The 23379-nt window shown below is 38.7% G+C and overlaps 1 protein-coding gene across 1 annotated transcript in view; it reads left to right on the forward strand.

Moving 5' to 3' along the window:
* LOC138420280 (interferon-induced very large GTPase 1-like) overlaps window positions 1-23379 on the forward strand; it is a 68385-nt gene that overhangs the window by 13492 nt on the left and 31514 nt on the right. The window contains exons 2-3 of the mRNA XM_069553381.1: window positions 164-282; window positions 13725-13794. The gene's annotated coding sequence lies outside the window, so the exon portion shown is untranslated. The remainder of the gene's footprint in view (window positions 1-163; window positions 283-13724; window positions 13795-23379) is intronic.

Genomic DNA, 23379 nt, shown 5'->3' on the forward strand with positions numbered 1-23379 from the left:
TAATTATATAAATAAATATAAATCACAATTATAAATGAATGAGTGAATGAATAAATAAATAAATGAGTAGGATTACTTTAAATCAGCTGATTTTTTAAAAGAGATTAAAAAAAAACCCAAAGTAAAACCAATTTTTCACTTCCTGCTTGCCATTTTACCACAGAAGGAGCTGAGGTCTAGGCTGGAGATATAACTGCCAGACTCAGGGAAGGAACCTGCTCTGCTTTCTCGCTCATCTCTCTGGAGCAAACTGAAGACAGGAGCTTGGCCTCAAGGAGGCAGGTAAGTGAAGGAAAATGAGGGAATTGGGTAGACAGAGAGATACAACAATATACTCAGAAACTAAAAAAAAAAAAAAAAAACAAACAAAAAACGGGAATAGGGACAGTCAGAGATCAAGGCAGATTAAGGCACAATGAGAACACAAATATGAATCTAACATTCTCATTGTTCCAATAAACAGCTCCAAATCTGAGGGAAAGGGAGTACATTATCAAAAGAGACAAACAATTTGGTAACTTCTATTGTCAAATAAAAATAAATCTACACTGACATAAAAAGAGACTTCATTTGAAAGGATTATTGCAATCAAGGGAAAGAGACTATTGTAATTGAGAAAACAATTTAAACAGAACTGCAAGCATCTCAAAGGTAAGGTAGAAAGCAATTTTCTTTTGTAGGGAAGGGTCAACAGGCTAGAATGAACACAGAATAGAGGGTGTGTACAAAAGGAAATATTTTTATTCTTAGGAGGGATCATTGTATGCTGGATCAGAACGAGGATGGGTCAACATTAAGGGGCCTAAAAGGAAAAGAAGTTTAATTAATGTTTAGTTTCAAACACCAATTGATCAGGGGGACAAACAGCTCAGTGAAAGCTTCATGAGGCAAAGAATGGAATTTAAAGGGTCTTTGTCTAATTTCATATTTAAAACAAGTAGCCAAGAAAGAACTGCTGTATAATAATAAAGAAAGAAAGAAAAGCAGTTAATTTTTAAAACTTGGGTCTGTGTCTGGCCTCCTTATAAGTAACAGGGGAACACACAAATGAGTCCTACCAAAGTCATATGCAAAACGGGGGCTCTTTGCAGTAAGTTAATTCTCAGAACACAAAAGGTTGCATGGAATTCTTTTAACCATCACCGCTTTCCAGGAGCAAAGGACTCATGAAAAGTTAACTTTATTATGACTCATGTAAGTAAGAGGTGCTATAGCAAATACAGAGAAGAAGGGAACTAACTGGACCAGGAAGAATAAAGGAAGGCTTCACAAATAAGGAGAACTGGGTTAGCAGTACAGTATCCTGGGAAATGCTCATCTACTATAATATTTTGCTGATCTAATATTTGAATTGATATAAAACAGATTAACAGGACAACGTTAACTTTAATTACATACTTACAGAATCCCCACCAAGACTCAAAGATGGTCTGGCAATTGAGGCATATATACTATCTCAAGCTAAGGAGGAGGCAGTAGGGGTCTGGGGCTTCAAAGAGGAGGGGGACAGTTAAGCAGATGGGAAGAGCAAATGATTGTTAAGCAAATGTTTACGATGCCTTGCAAATATGTCTTTCTGATAAAAAAGCTGTCTCTGGTAATAGCTCTTTCTGGTACAATGTTAGTCTCTCAGTCACTCCACTCTTTGCTACCCCACCAGGCTCCTCTGTCCATGGAGTTCTCCAGGCAAGAATACTGAAGTGGGTTGCCATTTCCTTCTCTAAGACTTTCTGGTACAAGCCCTCTATTTAATTCTTTCAGGCAGTTCAAGGAGAGGTAAAAAATCTTTTCCTGAGTCTGCTGGGTCTTAAATGCCTTCTGCTCAGAACAACCCACATGTCAAAGTGGCAGATTTGGAGGTGGCATATTCTGCTGCACCTCAACATACAGGGTTAACAAAACTATGAGACTGAGGCAAGATGACAGAGTACAGCTTTTATGGGAAGAAAGTGAACTAAAAGTTCAGAAAAGGAAAAAGAGTGGTTGTAAAAAGAATTAGGTTGGCACTTCCCTGGTAGTCCAGTGGTTAAGACTTCACTTTTTGAGGTTTGATCCCCAGTGGGGGAGCTAAGATGCCAACTGCTTTGCAGCCAGATAACCAAATCATAAGAGAGAAGTAATATTTTAACAGAAGGCTCAGACGGTAAAGCATCTGCCTACAATGCTGGAGACCGGGGTTCAATGCTTAGGTCGGGAAGATCCTTTGGAGAAGGAAATAGCAACCCACTCCAGTACTCTTGCCTGGATAAACCCATGGACAGAGGAGCCTGGAAGGCTACAGCCCCTGGAGTCACAAAGAGTCAGACACAATTGAGCAACTTCATTTCACATTTCAAAGAAGAAAAGGGGTGACTGGGTTGATTGTTGCCAGATTGTGAGGGGGATTGAATGCTAAGACCAAGTAATTTGATCATATCATAAACCAATGAGGATTTTTGAGTTTTGTAAACAAGTTAATGACTTACCTATGAGTTTCAGGATGCACTGTGAAAGGTGGACCATACAAGGAAAGATATACAGATTCGAGAGCTTCTTATACAGAGCAGTCAAATAGCACAAACTAATGCCCGGCATTTAGTAGGTAACTAACAGGGACATAGTTTAGGTGAAGAAATAGGAAAAACTGGCTTGCAAGAAATAAAAGGTGCCCACATCACTATTTGCCCATCAAAATGGAATAATACCCCCAAAAGGCCAGAGTTAGGAATTCAAAATAAGTTTCTAACTGGATAAGCCATTCAACATCATGAATCCAAGTCCATGGAGGAGCTACAGAAATAGTAAAATCTACAGTAGGAGGTAGAGTTTAAGAGGCAAGCTAACATTTTGTTACTTTTTTCTCTTTTATTGAGATATAATTCATATATAATATCAGTTAAGCTGTGCAACATGACTCCATATGTGTATATATTGCAAAATGATAACCCATAGCAAGCCTAGTAAAATCCATCACCACAGTTATACATTACTTTTCCTTATGATGAAAAAATGTTAAGGTCTTCTTAGAAACTTTCAAGTCACAATAGTGTACTATCCACTACAGTCATCATGCTGCACGTAACATCCCCAGCACTCACTCCTTTATAACTGGAAATGCCAGCCTTTTTTCCTCCTAAACCCATTTTCCGTCCTTCTCCCCCACCCTCTGGCAACCACCCATCTGTTCTCTGTATCATTTAGCTCGTGTTTCGTTATGTTATGTTTTATCTTAGCTTCCATATGTAAGTGAGATCATATGGTATTTATCTTTGTCTGACATTTTACTTAACATAAAGCCCTCAAGGTCAAACCATGTTGTCACAAATGGCAGGATTTATTTCTCTTTCTCTCTCTCTCTCTTTTTTTTTTTTTTTTTTGCTGAATAATATTCCATTAGAAATGGACCAACTTTCTTTATCCATCCATCAATCAATGAACATTTATGTTGCTTTCCACTTTCGTTGTTGTAAATCATGCTGGAATGAACCTGGTCAGGGATGGGGAGGATCTTTTCAAATTAGTATTTTCTTTTCCTTTAGATAAATACCCAGTGGTGTCACTGGTAGATCAAGATAGTTGCTAGAAACTGGAAAAGGCTAGACACTGCATAAAGAGCCTAAAGCAGCTTACAATTAGCAGCAGACTCTGAACACATATTCTAACTACATGATCAAAAGCAGTCTCAGGTTACTCTCCATCCAATTATCTGATTGTTTCTTTGCTAACACTTAACCTGAAATTATTTTCCTTCTTCAAATATTTTGAAGTTTATGGTCTGCTTCCCTCAGGTAGAGGTAAACACTGCAGAGGCAGGGAGCTAACCTGCCTTATTCATTGGTCAACACACAGTACCTAAAACATTTCCCAGCATGCTGCAAGCCCTCAGTAAATATGTGTGAGATAAATGCTGACATTTAAAAAATATTTTCCAAACTTCCAATCAGCAGTACTTGTATGATCTCATTCACTCAAAGGTACATTATCATGATGGTTACAAGGGAGGAGAGACGGTCCACAAACAGGAGCTCCCAGGTTTAACAGGATAGAAAGCCGGAAAGGCTCCCTGGACTGGATAGTTAGAATGTGAATATCAGGCTTCTAGAGAACTTTTTCTATAAAACCGTGAGGGCAGAAGTGAAACTAAATAATAATAAGTGGATAGGATGCATTCAGCTATTTGTTTCATCAATAAACATTTACTGAGCCAGAAGTGCTAAATTTGAAATTCCTTTTAGAGAAATCTGGCAATAAAGGAAATACAAAGAAAAGCTTATGGAGGAGACAAGATCTACTCTATATTTAAACATAATAGGAAGATGTGTGTTTTCTTATCCAAAGTGAAGCAACCACAAAAGTAAAATATTCAAGATATTTGACACCCAAGAATAAGAAAAAGATAGAAAGAAAAAGCCCAAGGGAGGTGAGTAGCAGCAGGATTTAGAGGATAGTTAGTATTGCAAAGAGGTTAGGGATGCCTCTTCCTTAGGGACCAGAGGGAAGAACACAAGAATGGATAATAGAGTCTTAATTTGAAGGTGACAATCTTTGAAGATGAGGAAGGTCTGACCACATAGCTTCTACACTCTGTAGAAATGGAAAGGGACGTCACCAAATGTGAAAAGAGCCTCAACTAATGCTCTCTTTGATGTAATCTTTCCTGCATTCATAGACCCCACTCAATGCTTCTGGACTGTTGGTTCAAAGGACCTACTCAGCCTTTTTCTTATTTATCTCTCTAACCCCATTGTCTCGAAAAGTGCCTGGCACTTAGGAGTAGACCAGTAAGTGTAAATTATATGTAAACTTATGAAGATGAGTCATTTGATTGTGGGAAGTGAAGAAGAGAATGAAGAAGAATGAAACTAGACTCTTTTGGGGCCTGAGACACTGGGAAGATGGCAATAGAATGGATGCGCTGAGAAAACAAAAGGCAGAGAGAGGTTTAAACAAGTTACTGGGTGCAAGCGGGGATGCACTTATGTTCCACCTCAAGGGTCTCACTTGCTGGTAAGAAGTACAACTCTGTCCTAGGCTGTTCCCATGCTGGTTTCACATTCCCTTGGGCCCCCAGGGATTCAACTTTTTTCTTCCATCTCCTCAGTTATCTAAAAACATCCTCTACACACTTGGCTGCTCCTGGCTCAGGTCCCAGTTCAGTTTCTTTCTGTCCTCAAGACAGTGCCTCAGGTTTCAACTGTAGCTAGGGCATTTGCTACTAATCGCTAGGTACATGAAGACAAAAACGTAAAAACCAAGGAAAGGGAAAAGATCTTCTCTTGTTTTGTGGTTTTACAATGCTCCCAGAAGCCTCACTAGTCTAAAAGCAGATTAGAATATGGGAATAAAATGGTCTCACGGAAGTCATGTCTAAGTGTAAGCATATACTCCCACATAAATGAGCCTGTGTTCTTGCACTTGAAAGGTCTCACAGAAGATGGAAACATGTGGCTTCCTCTATCCTAGTTTAAAATTATTTTCTTATTTTTATGTCAATTTTATTGAGAAATGACCTATGCACAAAAAAACGCATCCATTTAAGGTAAATATTTTGATGAATTTTGCCTAGTTGAGACCACTAAACCCTTGAAACCATTCCCATGATCAAGACAGAAAATGTTTTCATGATCCCCCAAAATTTACAGGGCCCCTTTGCAGTCTATTCCTCCCTCTGCTCCAGTCCTGGGCAACCAGATATGCCTTGGGTTACTATAAATTAGTTTGCATTTTATATAAATGGAATAATACAATAAGTATTCTTTCATTGTTGCCTTCTTTCAGGCAGCATAATAAATTTTAAATTCAACCATGTTGTTGCTTGTATGAGTAGTTATCCATTTCTATTATTAAGCAGTATTTTATTGTATAGTGTATTTCGCTTAGCTATTAGATTGGCCAGGAAGTTCATTCAGGGCATGTTACACAAAAACCCAAAAGATCTTTTTTGGCCAACCCAATATCTATCTATTTATGGACATTTTGAGTATTTTCAGTTTTTAACTATTACGCAAAAATCTACTAGAACATCTATACACGAATCATTGTGTGGACAAAACTTTTAATTATCTTGGATAGAAATCTAGAAGTGAAATGTCTGAGTCACATGGTGTGTGCATGTTTCACAGGTGCCTAACAAGTTTCTGAAATGGTTACTACCAATAGTGAGGCTGTTCTAGCTGCTCTATATCCTCTCTGACACTTGATATTGTCAGTCTTCTTAATTGTAGCCTTTCTAATGAGTTGTGTTTTGTCATTGCAGTTCTAATTTGAATTTCCCTAATGACTAATGACGTTGACCATCTTTTCATGCACCTACTGACCACTCAACATCTTCTTTAATGAAATCAGCTACTCAAACACTTCGCCCTATTCTTAGTACATTTTCTTACATATTATTGAACTGTAAGAGTCTTTATATAATTTGGATACCAGTTTTTTGTCCGATATATTCATTGAAAATATCTCTTCCATTCTTTAGTTAGACCTTTAATTGACTTAATGTAATTTTCAGAGAGAGCCAAATTTTTCATTTTGATTCTCTAGTTGATCAGTTTTTTTATGGCTCATGATTTTAGTGTCCTAAGAAAGTTTTGCCTACTGCAAGGCCATGAATATTAATATTTTTCACTCTTCTTTCACTCAGAAGTTTAACAGGTTAATTTTCACATTTAAGTTTTGGTCTATTTTGAGTTATTTTGGGTGTGGTGTGATGAGCTATTTTGGGTGTGGTATAAAGCAGGGTCAATGATCAGATTTTTTCAACATGGATATCTAATTGTCCCAGCACCATTTGTTGAATAGATTTTCCACTCTTCTTTGCAAATCGCTGTAGCGTATACATATGAGTGTATTTCTAGATCCTCTGTACTCTTCCATTTCCATGGACTTATATCTGTCTTCATTAATACCATCTTGTTCTTGGTAGCTGTATGCAAGTCTTAAAATGAGACAATGTATTGACCTCTTTCTTTTTTATATGCACACCCAAACCACATATACATGTGCAATTTCCTTAGGACAAAAGAGTCAAAAAAATTCCTATTTCTGAGAGAAGACATCTTGAGTTTGAATAGCTCAAAGCTTCCTGACAATCTCAGCAAGTTGGAATTAATAGTATTCATGAACTTTAACAAGCTAGAGAGCAATATAGATTAGAAAAATGAACCAATATCTGAACTTTTATAACATCTGTGTCATCAACTATATCCCTTCTACTGAATTTCTGCTAAATATGGGTTAGAGGCCTATTCTCCACAGTCTTCCTCTTTAGAACTTGAGGTGTAATAGAAAGGAACTTTGAGTTAGGGGGTGTCACAGATCTCTAAATACACGTTATCTGAATACAAGTTATTTTCCTATCACATAGATGTCCACACAACTTTATCTGTGTTTTTCTTAGACAACAGGAAATTTTTTTTAATTAAATTTTTATTTTTACTTTATTTTACTTTACAATACTGTATTGGTTTTGCCATACATTGACATGAATCCACCACGGGTGTACATGCAATCCCAAACATGAACCCCCCTCCCACTTCCCTCCCCTTAACATCCCTTTGGATCATCCCCGTGCACCAGCCCCAAGCATACTGTATCCTGCATCGGACATAGACTGGCGATTCGATTCTTACATGATAGTATACATGTTTCAATGCCATTCTCCAGGAAATTAAACGAAGAATTATGCTCTCCTTTTTTACAGGGGCAAGTCATTTAGTAATAAGCCTAAATTTACCTTCTAGTCTCTGAAAATCTCCATTTCCCAGTGGCCTGACTCTTATCCTAAAGAACTACAATTCTGCCTCTAATCCTGTCCAACTGTACCCTCAAATCTGTCTCAGACTGACCATGTTCAGGCTTTTTAGCTCAGGAAAACAAACAGGTTCTCAGGGGGTTTTCCATAGAAGGTCTGAGATTCTCTGCTTTCTGTTCATGTGACTATGAAAGATTTGAGCCCAATAACCATAAAACGTGTGCCTGTGACTTTACCCTAATTAGGGACAACACAGATTAACTTGACAGTCCTCCTGGCATGGAACAAAGACTACTTTGGTCTTCTCTCCTGGTCTCTTTTTTCCTTCTTCCATTGACCAATGACTTCTCAAACCATACGGATGATCATGAGATTAGAGTCTACCAGTATTTATAGTTTAATGAAGTATCCCAAATTGACCACATAAGCATGCCCAGATGGAGTATTAGAACACTGTCCATATTCCAGAACAATCTCTCATACTCTTAGCTACTTCTTATCATTAATCTCTCTACTTTCTAACAGTTTACACTAGTCATTACTCAGACTTGTGATATTACAAATTCATTTGGCAGGTATTTATCTTTCTGTATATGGAATCATATTATACATATTCTTTTGTATTTGGCTTGTTTCAAAACTTAAAATTGTGAGATTTACCCATATTGTTGTGTATCACCATGATATTGTTTTTATTATTGTATGAATGTGTCACTTTTTATTTACCATGTGACTGTGAAAGGACATCAGGATGGTTTCCAGCTTTTTACTTTTATGAATAGTGGTGCTGTGAACATTCTGGTGGATAAGTCTTGATGTGTGTTTACACACAGTTCTATTAGCATATACATAAGGGTGAAAATTTTGACTTATTCCTGTCACTTATTTATATGTACCCATAATTTCTTCTTTTGAAGTTTTTTTGGTCTACTTTTGTGATACCAATTGAGATTTCTTTATTTCATTTTATGATTTCATTAGTTAGGATGATGGACAGAGAAGCCTGCGGGACTACATTCCATGTGGTCACAAAAAGTTGGACATGACTGAGCATGCACACACACACAGAGAGAAAAAGTAATCACCCTTTAATGTCATAACTAACTCTCATTTTTATATGTCACATTCAAAAATAAATTTTTACCAGCTTGGTACATTTTTATTCTCATTACCATGAAACATAAACACACGCAGAGTATCCTCACCTATACCACCTTGTGGTGTATTGAGCTAACTGGAATTTTTAAAGTTTTTATTAAGTATATTTGTTTCATAATATTGTGTTAGTTACTACTGTACAGCAAAGTGAATCAGCTATACAAATACATATATCCTCTCTTTTTTGGATTTCCTTCCCATTTAGGTTACCACAGAGCACTGCGTACAGTTTCCTGTGCTATACAGTAGGCTCTCATTTCTTATCTAGTTTATACATAGTATGTATATGTCTGTCTCAACCTCCTATTCATCCCGTCCTCCTTTCCCCCTTGAGACCTATGTATGTATTTGTTCTCTACATCTGTGTCACTATTTCTGCTTTATAAATAAGATCATCTATGGCAATTCTTTCCAATTCCACAAATATGCATTAATATATGATATTTGTTTTTCTTTTTTTGACTTAATTCACTCTGTATAAAAGTCTCTAGGTCCATCCACATCTCTACAAATGACCCAATTTCATTCCTTTCTGTGACTGAGTAATATTTCATTGTGTATATGTACCACTTCTTCTTTATCCATTTCTCTCTTGATGGACACTTAGGTTGTTTTCATATTCTGGTTATTGTAAATGGTGCTGCAATGAACATGTGTCTTTTTGAAATATGGTTTTCTTTGGGTAACTGCCCAGTAGCGGGATTGCTGGGTCACATTTTAGTTCTATTTTTAGTTTTTTAAGGATCATGGAAAAAGCAAGAGAGTTCCAGAAAAATATCTATTTCTGCTTTATTGACTATGCCAAAGCCTTTGACTGTGTGGATCACAATAAACTGTGGAAAATTCTGAGAGAGTTGGGAATACCAGACCACCTAACCTGCCTCTTGAGAAATCTGTATGCAGATCAGGAAGCAACAGTTAGAACTAGACATGGAACAACAGACTAGTTCCAAATAGGAAAAGGAGTGCATCAAGGCTGTATATTGTCACCCTGCTTATTTAACTTCTATGCAGAGTACATCATGAGAAATGCTGGACTGGAAGAAATACAAGCTGGAATCAAGATTGCCAGGAGAAATATCAGTCACCTCAGATATGCAGATGACACCACCCTTATGGCAGAAAGTGAAGAGGAACTAAAAAGCCTCTTGATGAAAGTAAAAGAGGAGAGTGGAAAAGTTGGCTTAAAGCTCAACATTCAGAAAACAAAGATCATGGAATCCAGTCACATCACTTTGTGGGAAGTAGATGGGGAAACAGTGGAAACAGTGTCAGACTTTATTTTTGGGGGCTCCAAAATCACTGCAGATGGTGACTGCAGCCATGAAATTAAAAGACGCTTACTCCTTGGAAGAAAAGTTATGACCAACCTAGATAGCATATTCAAAAGCAGAGACATTACTTTGCCGACTAAGGTCCATCTAGTCAAGGCTATGGTTTTTCCAGTGGTCATGTATGGATGTAAGAGTTGGACTGAGAAGAAGGCTGAGCACCGAAGAATTGATGCTTTTGAACTGTGGTGTTGGAGAAGACTGTCGAGAGTCCCTTGGACTGCAAGGAGATCCAACCAGTCCATTCTGAAGGAGATCGCCCTGGGATTTCTTTGGAAGGACTGATGCTAAAGCTGAAACTCCAGTACTTTGGCCACCTCATGTGAAGAGTTGACTCATTGGAAAAGACTCTGATGCTGGGAGGGATTGGGGGCAGGAGGAGAAGGGGACAACAGAGGATGAGATGGCTGGATGGCATCACGGACTCGATGGACATGAGTCTGAGTGAACTCCAGGAGATGGTGATGTACAGGGAGGCCTGGTGTGCTGCAATTCATGGGGTTGCAAAGAGTCGGACATGACTGAGCGACTGAACTGAAGGAATATTTATCCTGTTCTCCTTAATGGCTATGTCAATTTACAACCCACCAACAGTGCATGGGTTTCCCTTTCTCCATACCCTCTCAAGCATTCATTGCTTGTATGAACTAGCTAGAATTTTCATTATAACTGTTTTCAATTTTTACCTTATACAATAAAAATCATTTACACTAGTAGCTTTACTTTTTTCTTTACTAATTTGGTTGACAGATAATCTTAGGATCCAAATCATATTCCTCAAGAATATTGAACATAGTGCTATAATATCATGTGTCAATACCATGCTACTACTGGGAACTCTGACATCTGTCTGCTTTTATTAATAACATATCTATAAATAACCAAGATTGTTCATTTACTTAATATTCAAACTCCTTACTATGTATTCTATGAATAGGAGAGTATTTCCAGGATATAGTAAACAGAGTTGTTTCTGTTGTTAACTTCGTATAACATTTGATCTAAATTTTCATTATGGCCAATCAGGCCTACTACAGCTCTGGGAAATAGTCTATTTTTTTTCTTTGGTAATTTCTGAAATTATCAGAAATTTCAGGTAATTTTTCTGACCATATTAGACTCAGTCACATGTCAGCAGCATTTCTGGATCTAGCCTACCTTTGTCTCCTTAAAAAGCTTTATACCTCTGCACAGGCCTTTCCATTTCTTTATCCTTTGAAGTTAAACTCTTAAAAAATTTAACTCAGCTGAACATTCTTCTAGCACAGTAGTTGAATTTTCATGTGTATTCATTCAAATACTGAGACAGAAAGAGTACCTCCACTGGAAACTAAGAAGTAAAGAGAGTCAAATGATACATCATCATGTTCAGGCCAACAAAAATGGCAAATTTATTTTTTACACTCCTAACTTTTCTCCACTAAAAAATGTTTTCCTAGAAGAAAGTTTTTTTTTTCTTTTTAATGTGATTCACCACTTGGCAGCATTTGTAAAATGAAAGTTGAGGTGTTTATAAAAACCATAGTTCCTGAGCAATAAGCTAGACCCTCCATGTCAGATTCACTGTGAGTGGAGCTGGGAATCCACATTTTTAAGATGTCCTCAGGTAATCATTCCTCAATATAAAGTCTGAGGACAACTACTTTCAAAGATTAACTCATGTTTTTAACTTTAAATTGGTTTAAAACCAAGTCAAATTCAATCAGTCAGAAGAGTGAGGACATTACAATCCTAAACACCTGCATTAATTTGCTGCAATTTCTGCCTGTTTTGAATAGATTCTTGACTTCTTTAAATCCATCTCTATAATTTGGCACACAAATTGACCACAATTATACACTTCCCTGGTGACTCAAACAGTAAAGAAACTGTCTGAAATGCAGGAGACATGGGTTTGATCCCTGGGTTTGGAAGACTCCCTGGAGAAGGGAACAGCAACCCACTCCAGTATTCTTGCCTGGAGAACTCCATGGACAGAGGAGCCTAGCAGGCTACATAGAGCCCATAGCATCACTAAGAGTGGAGAAAACTAAGAGACTAACATTTCACTTCATATTCATATTATAAGCAAGGTAGAGAAACCATTGATAAAATCATTCCATTACCACGAAAAATGGCTAAATAATCTACCTCTAGTCCAAAAGTCCTTCATGGTAGGCAAAAGCAAAGCAGACAAGAACTAAAAGAATCTTTTCTTCTCCTCATCCTTCTTCCTGCTACACATACCTCTACTTCTCTTTCATTGAACAACGCCAGTATCAGCTGTGAGGCACACAAAGCTACAAAGAATGACTCATTGACATTGGAAACTATTAGAACAAGTGCCTTATACACACGTGCTCAAATATACACACTATTTTGTATGTATTTTTCTTTCAGAATAAGTCTATAAAAGACAAAAGAGGATCTTCAACAATGATATAGTTCTATGACTATTACTATTACTAGATCCCTGCTGGAACTGACAAACGTGATTTTTATGTGACTTCAGAGGATTTCTTCCCAGACACTCTAGTTGGAGGTGGAAGGGAGGGATCCTGGTATACAACTTAACTGTAAAATTGATTTACTCTTGAGGAAAATACTAGTGTGTTCTGGAACTACATACACCTAGTAAAGGCCTCTGCATTCATCTTCAGCAGATATCATTTTGTTAGGTTACAGTAGATACCAAGGATTCAGTCTTTAGCAAGAATTAAACATATGGATTGATTTCCACATTACTCTTTCTGTAGTCAATATAAAATCTTATTTTTACCATGCTGCTTGATGATCAAAGGTTGTGTCCATTGGGGTATAAACCAATGCTTTCAAATCACAGGCAGATCATCTTCTAATGTGGGGATATATCCATAGTGTGCCAGTTCCCTTCAGGGAAGGTAATCTTGAAAAATATCTTCTGACACATTCAACTCCTACCCATCACTCAGCACAGTTACTCATGCAGAATGAAGAATGACAGGAGCCTAATAGTGTAACAGGACAGACAGACTCCCCAGCTTTCCGGTGTCACAACAATATCTGTCCAAATCTGAACCAGACTATCCAGTGGAGACAATCATTGAGAAGTCTACCCTTCTCTATATGTGTCTTTGTCTGTGCCCTTGAACTGGCAGCTCTGAGAATTCTAGGCCAGTAGTCTTAGTCTTAAAGTCTTGGAAGGAAAAAGCAGCTACAGCTACTGTTCTACACTTTTTGTTCTTTCCTAACCTATATGGAGGTCAATGACTATGGGATTTCAAATGCTAAAGAGGCCTTCTTTGAGTTACAGTTTCCCACATCTCCTAAGGGAAAGCATCTCCCCATTTTGAGACAACAAGAAAATAATGGAATTGCTAAAACATTAGCAGAAAAGACACACAGCATCTCCATTAACTTTCAGTCTATACCAAAATTCTGAAAGTTATTTTCCAAGTGGCAACAATTTTCATATTGCTGTTTCCTATTCTTTCCTAATTGGAAATTTCCAATGCTATTTCCTAATATTGCCTATTATCTCATGGCAGAAGCTTCAGGAGATGGGAAGTCACTTCTGAAAGAAAACCTACAGGATCAGTGTTCCTGACTGCAGTTGTGGTAAGTAGTTTCTAGTTAAAGTAAAAATCAAACGAACAAAAAACCTTGGCCTTAATTTAGACCCTTAAGTCTTGATCTTTCCTTTCATTCTCCAATGTATGTAAGCTTTCCAATCTTTATTGGACTTGACATATTATCATTAAGCCCTATATTTATTCTCCCTGGAGTGGTGTGGGTCTGACATTCTACTTTCAGTCTTCATGGTCTCCTGGAGATTGGAACCTGCTTCTACCTTGGGGAGCTTCTCTTTTTCCTACATTTCCATTCTTGGTCCCATAAGGATGCTCTAGTCCTTGGAATTTGTTCATCCCATTCAAACAGCCTTTTCTCTTTTCATGATGTTTTCCCTTGACACTTTTCAGGTTACTTTAGTTCATAGGGCAATCTTAACTGAATATCGTCTCTTAAAATTTGCCTCTACTGCCTGGAATAGCTTTAGGCACCAAATGAATTTCATGTACAGAATAGCTCAGTTATAATCCTAAATGACCTAAACTCCAAGTCCCTTTGGTCAACTAAAAGGATATCTTCAAGGTTATATGTATCTTCATATAACAGCCATCTTACTTGTTTGGATGGAATACACTCCCTGGGCTATGCTTCTCTCTTAATTCCTTTCTCTACTCTACCCTGATGCATTGAAAAATTCCCTGGAACCTGATCTGTATATGTATTCCTTCCAAGTTCCCTGGTTTAGGTCTTCAAGTCTCCATTAACAGTTCCCCTCTCCAGATTTTCCTAAACTGTGAAGCATGCTCTTATAAGTAAGAGAATCTGATTCTCCTTTGGCTAGGTGGTGGCAAACTCCTACAGATCCGCCTCCCCTTCAGTGGGATTTACCTCATTGAGTCCCACATCCCTCTGGGCACCGAGACTGTGGTTCCAACAGAGACTTTAGAAAAATCAAAAGACAGGAGGTGTTAACATTTATTGAGCTCTTCAGTTCAGTTCAGTCACTCAGTTGTGTCCGACTCTTTGTGATCCCATGAATCGCAGCACAACAGGCCTCCCTGTCCATCACCAACTCCTGGAGTTCACACAAACTCATGTCTATCGAGTCGGTGATGGAATCCAGCCATCTCAACCTCTGTCGTCCCCTTTTCCTCCTGCCCCCAATCCCTCCCAGCGTCAGAGTCTTTTCCAATGAGTCAACTCTTTGCACGAGGTGGCCAGAGTACTGGAGTTTCAGCTTTAGCATCATTCCTTCTAAAGAACACCCAGGGCTGATCTCTTCTAGAATGGACTGGTTGGATCTCCCTGCAGTCCAAGGGACTCTCAAGAGTCTTCTCCAACACCACAGTTGAAAAGTATCAATTCTTCAGGACTCAGCTTTCTTCACAGTCCAACTCTCACATCCATACATGACCACTAGAAATACCATAGCCTTTACTAGAAGGATCTTTGTTGGCAAAGTAATGTCTCTGCTTTTCAATATGCTCTCTAGGTTGGTCATAACTTTTCTTCCAAGGAGGAAGCATCTTTTACTTTCATGGCTGCAATCACCATCTGCAGTGATTTTGGAGCCCCCCAAAATTAAGACTGACACTGTTTCCACTATTTCCCCATGTACTTCCCACAAAGTGATGAGACCAGATGCCATGATCTTCATTTTCTGAATGCTGAGCTTTAAGCCAACTTTTCCACTCTCCTCTTTCACTTTCATCAAGAGGCTTTTTAGTTCGTCTTCACTTTCTGCCATAAGGGTGGTGTCATTTGCATATCTAGGTTATTGATATTTCTCCTGGCAATCTTGATTCCAGCTTGTGCTCTTTAGTTCAGTTCAGTTCAGTCACTCAGTCATGTCCAACTCTTTGCAACCCCATGAATCGCCGCACACCAGGCCTCCCTGTCCATCACCAACTCCTGGAGTTCACTCAGACTCACGGCCATCGAGTCAGTGATGCCATCCAGCCATCTTATACTCCATCGTCCCCTTCTCCTCCTGCCCCCAATCCCTCCCAGCATCAGAGTCTTTTCCAATGAGTCAACTCTTCACATGAGGTGGCTAAAGTACTGGAGTTTCAGCTTTAGCATCATTCCTTCCAAAGAAATCCCAGGATTGATCTCCTTCAGAATGGACTGGTTGGATCTCCTTTCATCCAAGGGACTCTCAAGAGTCTTCTCCAACACCATAGTTCAAAAGCATCAATTCTTCGGCGCTCAGCCTTCTTCACAGTTCAACTCTCACATCCATACATGACCACAGGAATAACCATAGCCTTGACTAGACAGACCTTAGTCAGCAAAGTAATGTCTCTGCTTTTGAATATACTATCTAGGTTGATCATAACTTTTCTTCCAAGGAGTAAGTGTCTTTTAATTTCATGGCTGCAATCATCATCTGCAGTGATTTTGGAGCCCCCCAAAATTAACTCTGACACTGTTTCCACTGTTTCCCCATCTATTTATGTCAAATACTGGACTGAGGACTTCTCATATGCTTACCACTTGGCACGCAAATGAGTGTAGCTCCATGATTCAAGGCCTACCTAATGACCTCCCTTTGCTGCTAAACAATAGAATGTAGCAGAGATGAAGAAATTTTCAAATAAAATTAAGGACCAAATCAATTGATTTTGCTTTAACCAAAAGGAAAATTATCCTGGATAGGCTCAACTTAATCAGACAAAAGGCCTTAAGAGAGACTCAGCCCTTCTTTAGAAATAATTTTCCCTCCTGCTGTCTTACAGAAGTAAGCTATCATGTTGAAGGAAGGCCTATGGAAAAGATAATGTGGCCAGGAACTGTGAACAGTCCTAAAATCACAAGAAAATTAATTCTGTCAATATGTATAAGCTAAGAGCAGCTATTATAGTTGAAACTCTAGATGAAAATACAACTCAGTCAACACCTGGAGTGCTGCCTTATAAACCTCGAATACAGCATGCAGCTAAGTCTTGCCAGACTCCTGACAGTAACTGGGATATCTGTGTTTTGAGTTGTGGTAATCCATTTTCTAATCTTTAAGTATGCTGCAGTAAGAGTTCAGAAGAAATTGAGGAACATGTTATTAGAAACAGAAGGAGGAAGATTCTTGTTACAAACTGATTAAAAAAAAAAAAACTTAGCAAAATTATATCCTGGAGTTATGTTCAAGAAAATACTTAAAAGTTTGTTTATACTTAGGGAGACTTCCAAGTAAAGGGTTAAAAGTGACTCTTGAATTTTTTTTTCTATTTATGATAATATGTGAGAGGAGAATAATAAATTGAGGAAAGAACTGTTAAACAAAATGAAATCAAGACCTTAGATTTTTGAAATTTCTCACCATCTGTAAGAATTAAGAGATTCGCAGTCTTAATCTCTGTTTAGTATGATTGTGCAACTTTTCGCAAAAAAATTCAGAAAGATTAAAAGGTAAAATAATCAGGCACAAAAATAGGCCTTCCTATCATTTTAAGGAGAAAGGTTCCTTGTAAAACTAGAAATAAAACTACCATATGAGCCAACAACCCTACTACTGGGCTATATATACCCTGAGAAAACCATAATTGAAAGAGACACCCATACCCCAATATTCACTGCACCACTATTTATAATGGCTGGGACATGGAAGCAAACTAGATGTCTATTGACAGATGAATGGATAGAGAAGCTGTGGTGTAAATACACAATGGAATATTACCCAGCCATTAAAAGAAATGCATTTGGGCCAGTTCTAAAGAGGTGGATGAACTTAGAACCTATTATACAGAGTTAAGTAAATCAGAAAGATAAAAACAAATATGGTATATTAACACACATATATGGAATCTAGAAAGACAGTATTGGTTAAGCTAATTATAGGGCAGCAATGGAAACAATCCTAAAAGATGATGCTATAAAAGGGCTGCACTCAATATGCCAGCAAACTCAGAAAACTCAGCAGTGGCCACAGGACTGGAAAAGGTTAGTTTTCATTCCAGTCCCAAAGAAAGGTAGTGCCAAAGAATGCTAAAACTACCACACAATTGCACTCATCTCACATGCTAGTAAAGTAATGCTCAAAATTCTCCAAGCTAGGCTTCAACAGTACATGAACCATCAACTTCCAGATGTTCAAACTGGTTTTAGAAAAGGCAGAGGGACCAGAGATCAAATTGCCAACATCCATTGGATCATCAATAACAGCAAGAGAGTTCCAGAAAAACATCTACTTCTGCTTCGTTGACTATGCCAATGCCTTTGACTGTGTGGATGACAACAACTGTGGAAAATTCGGAAAGAGATGGGACTACCAGACCATCTGCTCTGCCTCCTGAGAAACCTGTATGCAGGTCAAGAAGCAACAGTTAGAACTGGACATTGACAATGGACTGGTTCAAAATTGGCAAAGGAGTACATCAGGGCTGTATATTGTCACCCTGCTTATTTAACTTATATACAGAGTACATTATGCGAAATGCCAGGCTGGATGAAGCACAAGCTGGAATCAAGATTGCTGGGAGAAATATCATAACCTCAGTTATGCATATGACACCACCCTTATGGCAGAAAGTGAAGAGGAACTAAAGAGCCTCTAGATGAAAGTGAAAAAGTTGAGGAGAGTGAAAAAGTTGGCTTAAAACTCAACATTCAGAAAGCTAACATTATGCCATCTGGTCCTATTATTTCATGGCAAATATATGGGGAAACAGTGGAAACAAACAGTGGCTGACTTTAGTTTTTCAGGCTTCAAAATCACTGCAGATGGTCATTGCAACCATGAAATAAAAAGACGCTTATTCCTTGGAAGAAAAGTTATGACCAAACTAGACAGCATATTAAAAAGAAGAGACATTACTTTGCCAACAAAGGTCTACCTAGTGAGAGCTATGGTTTTTCCAGTAGTCATGTATGGATGTGAAAGTTGGATTATCAAGAAAGCTGAGCACTGAAGAATTGATGTTTTGAGCTGCGGTGTTAGAGAAGACTCTTGAGAGTCCCTTGGACTGCAAGGGGATCCAACCAGTCCATCATAAAGGAAATCAGTCCTGAATATTCATTAGAAGGACTGATGCTGAAGCTGAAACTCCAATACTCTGGCCACCTGATGTGAAGAGCTGACTCACTGGAAAAGACCCTGATGCTGGGAAAGATTGAAGGCAGGAGGAGAAGGGGACACAGAGGATGAGATGGTTGGATGGCATCACCGACTTGATGGACATGAGTTTGAGTGGACTCCAGGAGTTGGTGATGGACAGGGAGGCCTGGCATGCTGCAGTCCATGGGGTTGCAGAGCCGAACACGTCTGAGCAACTGTACAACAGATTTGTGGACACAACAAGGGTAGGAGAGGTTGAGATGAATTCAGAGAGTAACATGGAAACACATATTACCATATGTAAAATAGATAGCCAGTGGGAACTTGCTATATGATGCAGGGAGCTCAACCCACTGCTCTGTGACAACCTAGAGGGGTGGGAGGGTAGGTTGGAGGGAGGTTCAAGAGGGAGGAGACATATATATAGTTGCCTGATTCATGTTCATGTATGGCAGAAACCAACACAATACTGTAAAGCAATTATCCTTCAATTAATGATAATAATAAATACATAAAAATCATTTTAACCACACCCTCCCCAAAAAAGAGGATAAGGGTTTCCCTCACAGATATCAACAAAATTAGAAGTCCTCTGGGAAACTTAAGGGTACTGTTTCCTACTATTTCAGCAGGAGGGCAAAGCTTAGAAGGGTTTGTCTGGAAAAGATCTATAAATGTGGCTTTTGCCTAGAAGAGTGAATCCCACTGACATTTACAGAAGATCTACAAAGTTCTTGAGAAAATCTGTTCAGCAGAAACATTACTAAGCTGATGTTGGAGAGGTTGTCTGTTTATGTCTGTCAGATATAGCTGGTTTAGAGTATTGTTCAACTCCCCTATTTGCTACTGATCTTCTAATTGTTTATCCATATGGAAAGTACAGCATTGAAATCTCCAACTATTATTTTAGAACTGTATATTTCTGCTTTCACTTTTCAATTTTTGCTTCATATGTATTAGATCCCTAGGTTTGCATCTCCCTGATGGGTCCACATTTTAATCAATATTTAGTGTTCCTCCTTGCCTCTTTGAACAATTTTTTATATAAATTTATTTATTTTAATTGGAAGCTAATTACTTTACAATATTGTGTTGGTTTTGCCATACATCAACATGAATCCACCATGAGTGTACACATGTGCCCCATCCTGAACCCCCCTCACGACTCCCTCCCCATACCACCCCTCTGGGTCATCCCAGTGCACCAGCCCCGAGCATCCTGTATCATGCATCGAACGTGGACTGGCGCTTAGTTTCACATATAATAATATACATGTTTCAATGCCATTCTCCCAAATCATCCCACCTTCATCCTCTCCCACAGAGTGCAAAAACTATTCTTTACATCTGTGTCTCTTTTGCTGTCTTGCATACAAGGTTATCGCTACCATCTTTCTAAATTCCATATATATACATTAGTAAAAGAAGATCAGTCCTGGGTATTCTTTGGAAGGAATGATGCTAAAGCTGAAACTCCAATACTTTGGACACTTCATGCGAAGAGTTGACTCATTGGAAAAGACTCTGATGCTGGGAGGGATTGAGGGCAGGAGGAGAAGGGGACGACCGAGGATGAGATGGCTGGATGGCATCACCGACTCGATGGACATGAGTTTGAGTGAACACTGGAAGTTGGTGATGAACGGGGAGGCCTGCCGTGAGGCAATTTAAGGGGTCGCAAAGAGTCGGACATGACTGAGCGACTAAACTGAACTGAACTGATACTGTATTGGTGTTTTTCTTTCTGGCTTACTTCACTCTGTATAATAGGCTCCGGTTTCATCCACCTCATTAGAACTGATTCAAATGAATTTTTTTAATGGCTGAGTAATATTCCATTGTGTATATGTACCACAGCTTTCTTATCCATTCGTCTTCTGTTGGACATCTATGTTGATTCCATGTCCTGGCTAATATAAACAGTGCTGCGATGAACATTAGAGTACACGTGTCTCTTTCAACTCTGGTTTCCTCAGTGTGTATTCCCAGCAGTGGGATTGCTGGGTCGTATGGCAGTTCTATTTCAAGGTTTTACAGGAATCTCCACACTGTTCTCCATAGTGGCTGTACTAGTTTGCATTCCCAGTGTAAGAGGGTTACACACCCTTTCCAGAATTTATTGTTGTAGACTTTTGCATAGCAGCCATTCTGACTGGCATGAGATGGTACCTCATTGTGGTTTTGATTTGCATTTCTCTAAGTACTTTGGCCACCTCATGCGAAGAGTTGACTCACTGGAAAAGACTTTGATGCTGGGAGGGATTGAGGGCAGGAGGAGAAGGGGACGACAGAGGATGAGATGGCTGGATGGTATCACTGACTTGATGGACGTGAGTCTCAGTGAACTCCGGGAGTTGGTGATGATGGACAGGGAGGCCTGGCGTGCTGCAATTCATGGGGTCACAAGGAGTCTGACACGACTGAGTGACTGAACTGAACTGAACTAAATAATGAGTGATGTTGAGCATCTTTTCATGTGTTTGTTAGCTATCTGTATGTCTTCTTCGGAGAAATGTCTGTTTATTTCTTTGGCCCATTTTTTGATTTTTCTGGAATTGAGCTGCAGGAGTTGCTTGTATATTTTAGAGATTAATTCTTTGTCAGTTGCTTCATTTGCTATTATTTTCTCCCATTCTGAAGGCTGTCTTTTCACCTTGCTTATAGTTTCCTTTGTTTTGCAGGAGGTTTTAATTTTAATTGGGTCCCATTTGTTTATTTTTGCTTTTATATCCAATATTCTGGGAGGTAGGTCATAGAGGATCCTGCTGTGATTTATGTTGGAGAGTGTTTTGCCTATGTTCACCTCTAGGAGTTTTATAGTTTCTGGTCTTACGTTTAGATCTTTAATCCATTTTGAGTTTATTTTTGTGTATGGTGTTAGAAAGTGTTCTAGTTTCATTCTTTTACAAGTGGTTGACCAGTTTTCCCAGCACTACTTGTTAAAGAGATTGTCTTTTCTCCATTGTACATTCTTGTTTCTTTTGTCAAAAATAAGGTGTCCATAGGCACGTGGATTTATCTCTTGGCTTTCTATTTTGTTGCATAGATCTATATTTCTGTGTTTGTGCCAGTACCATGCTGTCTTGATGACTGTGACTTTGTAGTAGAGCCTGAAGTCAGGCAAGTTGATTCCTCCAGTTCCATTCTTCTTTCTCAAGATTGCTTTGGCTATTCGAGGTTTTTTGTATTTCCATACAAATTGTGAAATTACTTGTTCTAACTCTGTGAAAAGTACCATTGGTAGCTTGATAGGAATTTCATTGAATGTATAGATTGCTTGGGAGAAGGCAATGGCACCCCACTCCAGTACTCTTGCCTGGAAAATCCCATGGATGGAGGTGCCTGGTGGGCTGCAGTCTATGGGGTCGCTAAGAGTTGGACACGACTGAGCGACTTGTTTCACTTTTCACTTTCATGCATTGGAGAAGGAAATGGCAACCCGCTCCAGTGTTCTTGCCTGGAGAATCCCAGGGATGGGGGAGCCTGGTGGGCTGCCGTCTGTGGGGTCGCACAGAGTTGGGCACGACTGAAGTGACTTAGCAGCAGCAGCAGCATAGATTGCTTTGGGTAGTATATTCATTTTCACTATATTGATTTTTCCAATCCATGAACATGGTATATTTCTCCATCGATTAGTGTCCTCTTTGATTTCTTTCATCAGTGTTTTATAGTTTTCTATATACAGGTCTTTTGTTTCTTTAGGTAGATATATTCCTATATATTGTTCTTTTCATTGCAATGGTGAATGGAACTGTTTCCTTAATTTCTCTTTCTATTTTCGCATTATTAGTGCATAGGAATGCAAGGGATTTCTGTGTGTTGATTTTATATCCTGCCACTTTACTATATTCATTGATTAGCTCTAGTCATTTTCTGGTGGAGTCTTTAGGGTTTTCTATGTAGAGGATCATGTCATCTGCAAACAGTGAGAGTTTTACTTCTTCTTTTCCAATTTGGATTCCTTTTATTTCTTTTTCTGCTCTGATTGCTGTGGCCAAAACTTCCAAAACTATGTTGAATAGTAGCAGTGAGAGTGGGCACCCTTGTCTTGTTCCTGATTTGGGGGGAAATGCTTTCAATTTTTCACCATTGAGGATAATGTTTGCTGTGGGTTTGTCATATATAGCTTTTATTATGTTGAGGTGTGTTCTTCTATTCCTGCTTTCTGGAGGGCTTCTTATCATAAATGGATGTTGAGTTTTGTCAGAGGCTTTCTCTGAATCTGTTGAGATAATCATATGGTTTTTATTTTTCAATTTGTTAATGTGGTGTATTACACTGATTGATTTGTGTATATTGCAGAATCCTTGCATCCCTGGGATAAAGCCCACTTGGTCATGATGTATGGTCTTTTTAATGTGTTGTTGGATTCTGATTGCTGGAATTTTGTTAAGGATTTTTGCATCTATGTTCATCAATGATATTGGCCTGTAGTTTTCTTTTTGTGTGGCATCGTTGTCAGGTGTTGGTATTAGGGTGATGGTGCCCTCATAGAATGAGTTTGGAAGTTTACCTTCCTCTGCAATTTTTTGGAAGAGTTTGAGTAGGATAGGTATTAATTATTCTTTAAATTTTTGGTAGAA

Source organism: Ovis canadensis, chromosome 15 (assembly GCF_042477335.2).
Source record: "Ovis canadensis isolate MfBH-ARS-UI-01 breed Bighorn chromosome 15, ARS-UI_OviCan_v2, whole genome shotgun sequence".
In the NCBI taxonomy this organism is placed as follows: domain Eukaryota; kingdom Metazoa; phylum Chordata; class Mammalia; order Artiodactyla; family Bovidae; genus Ovis; species Ovis canadensis.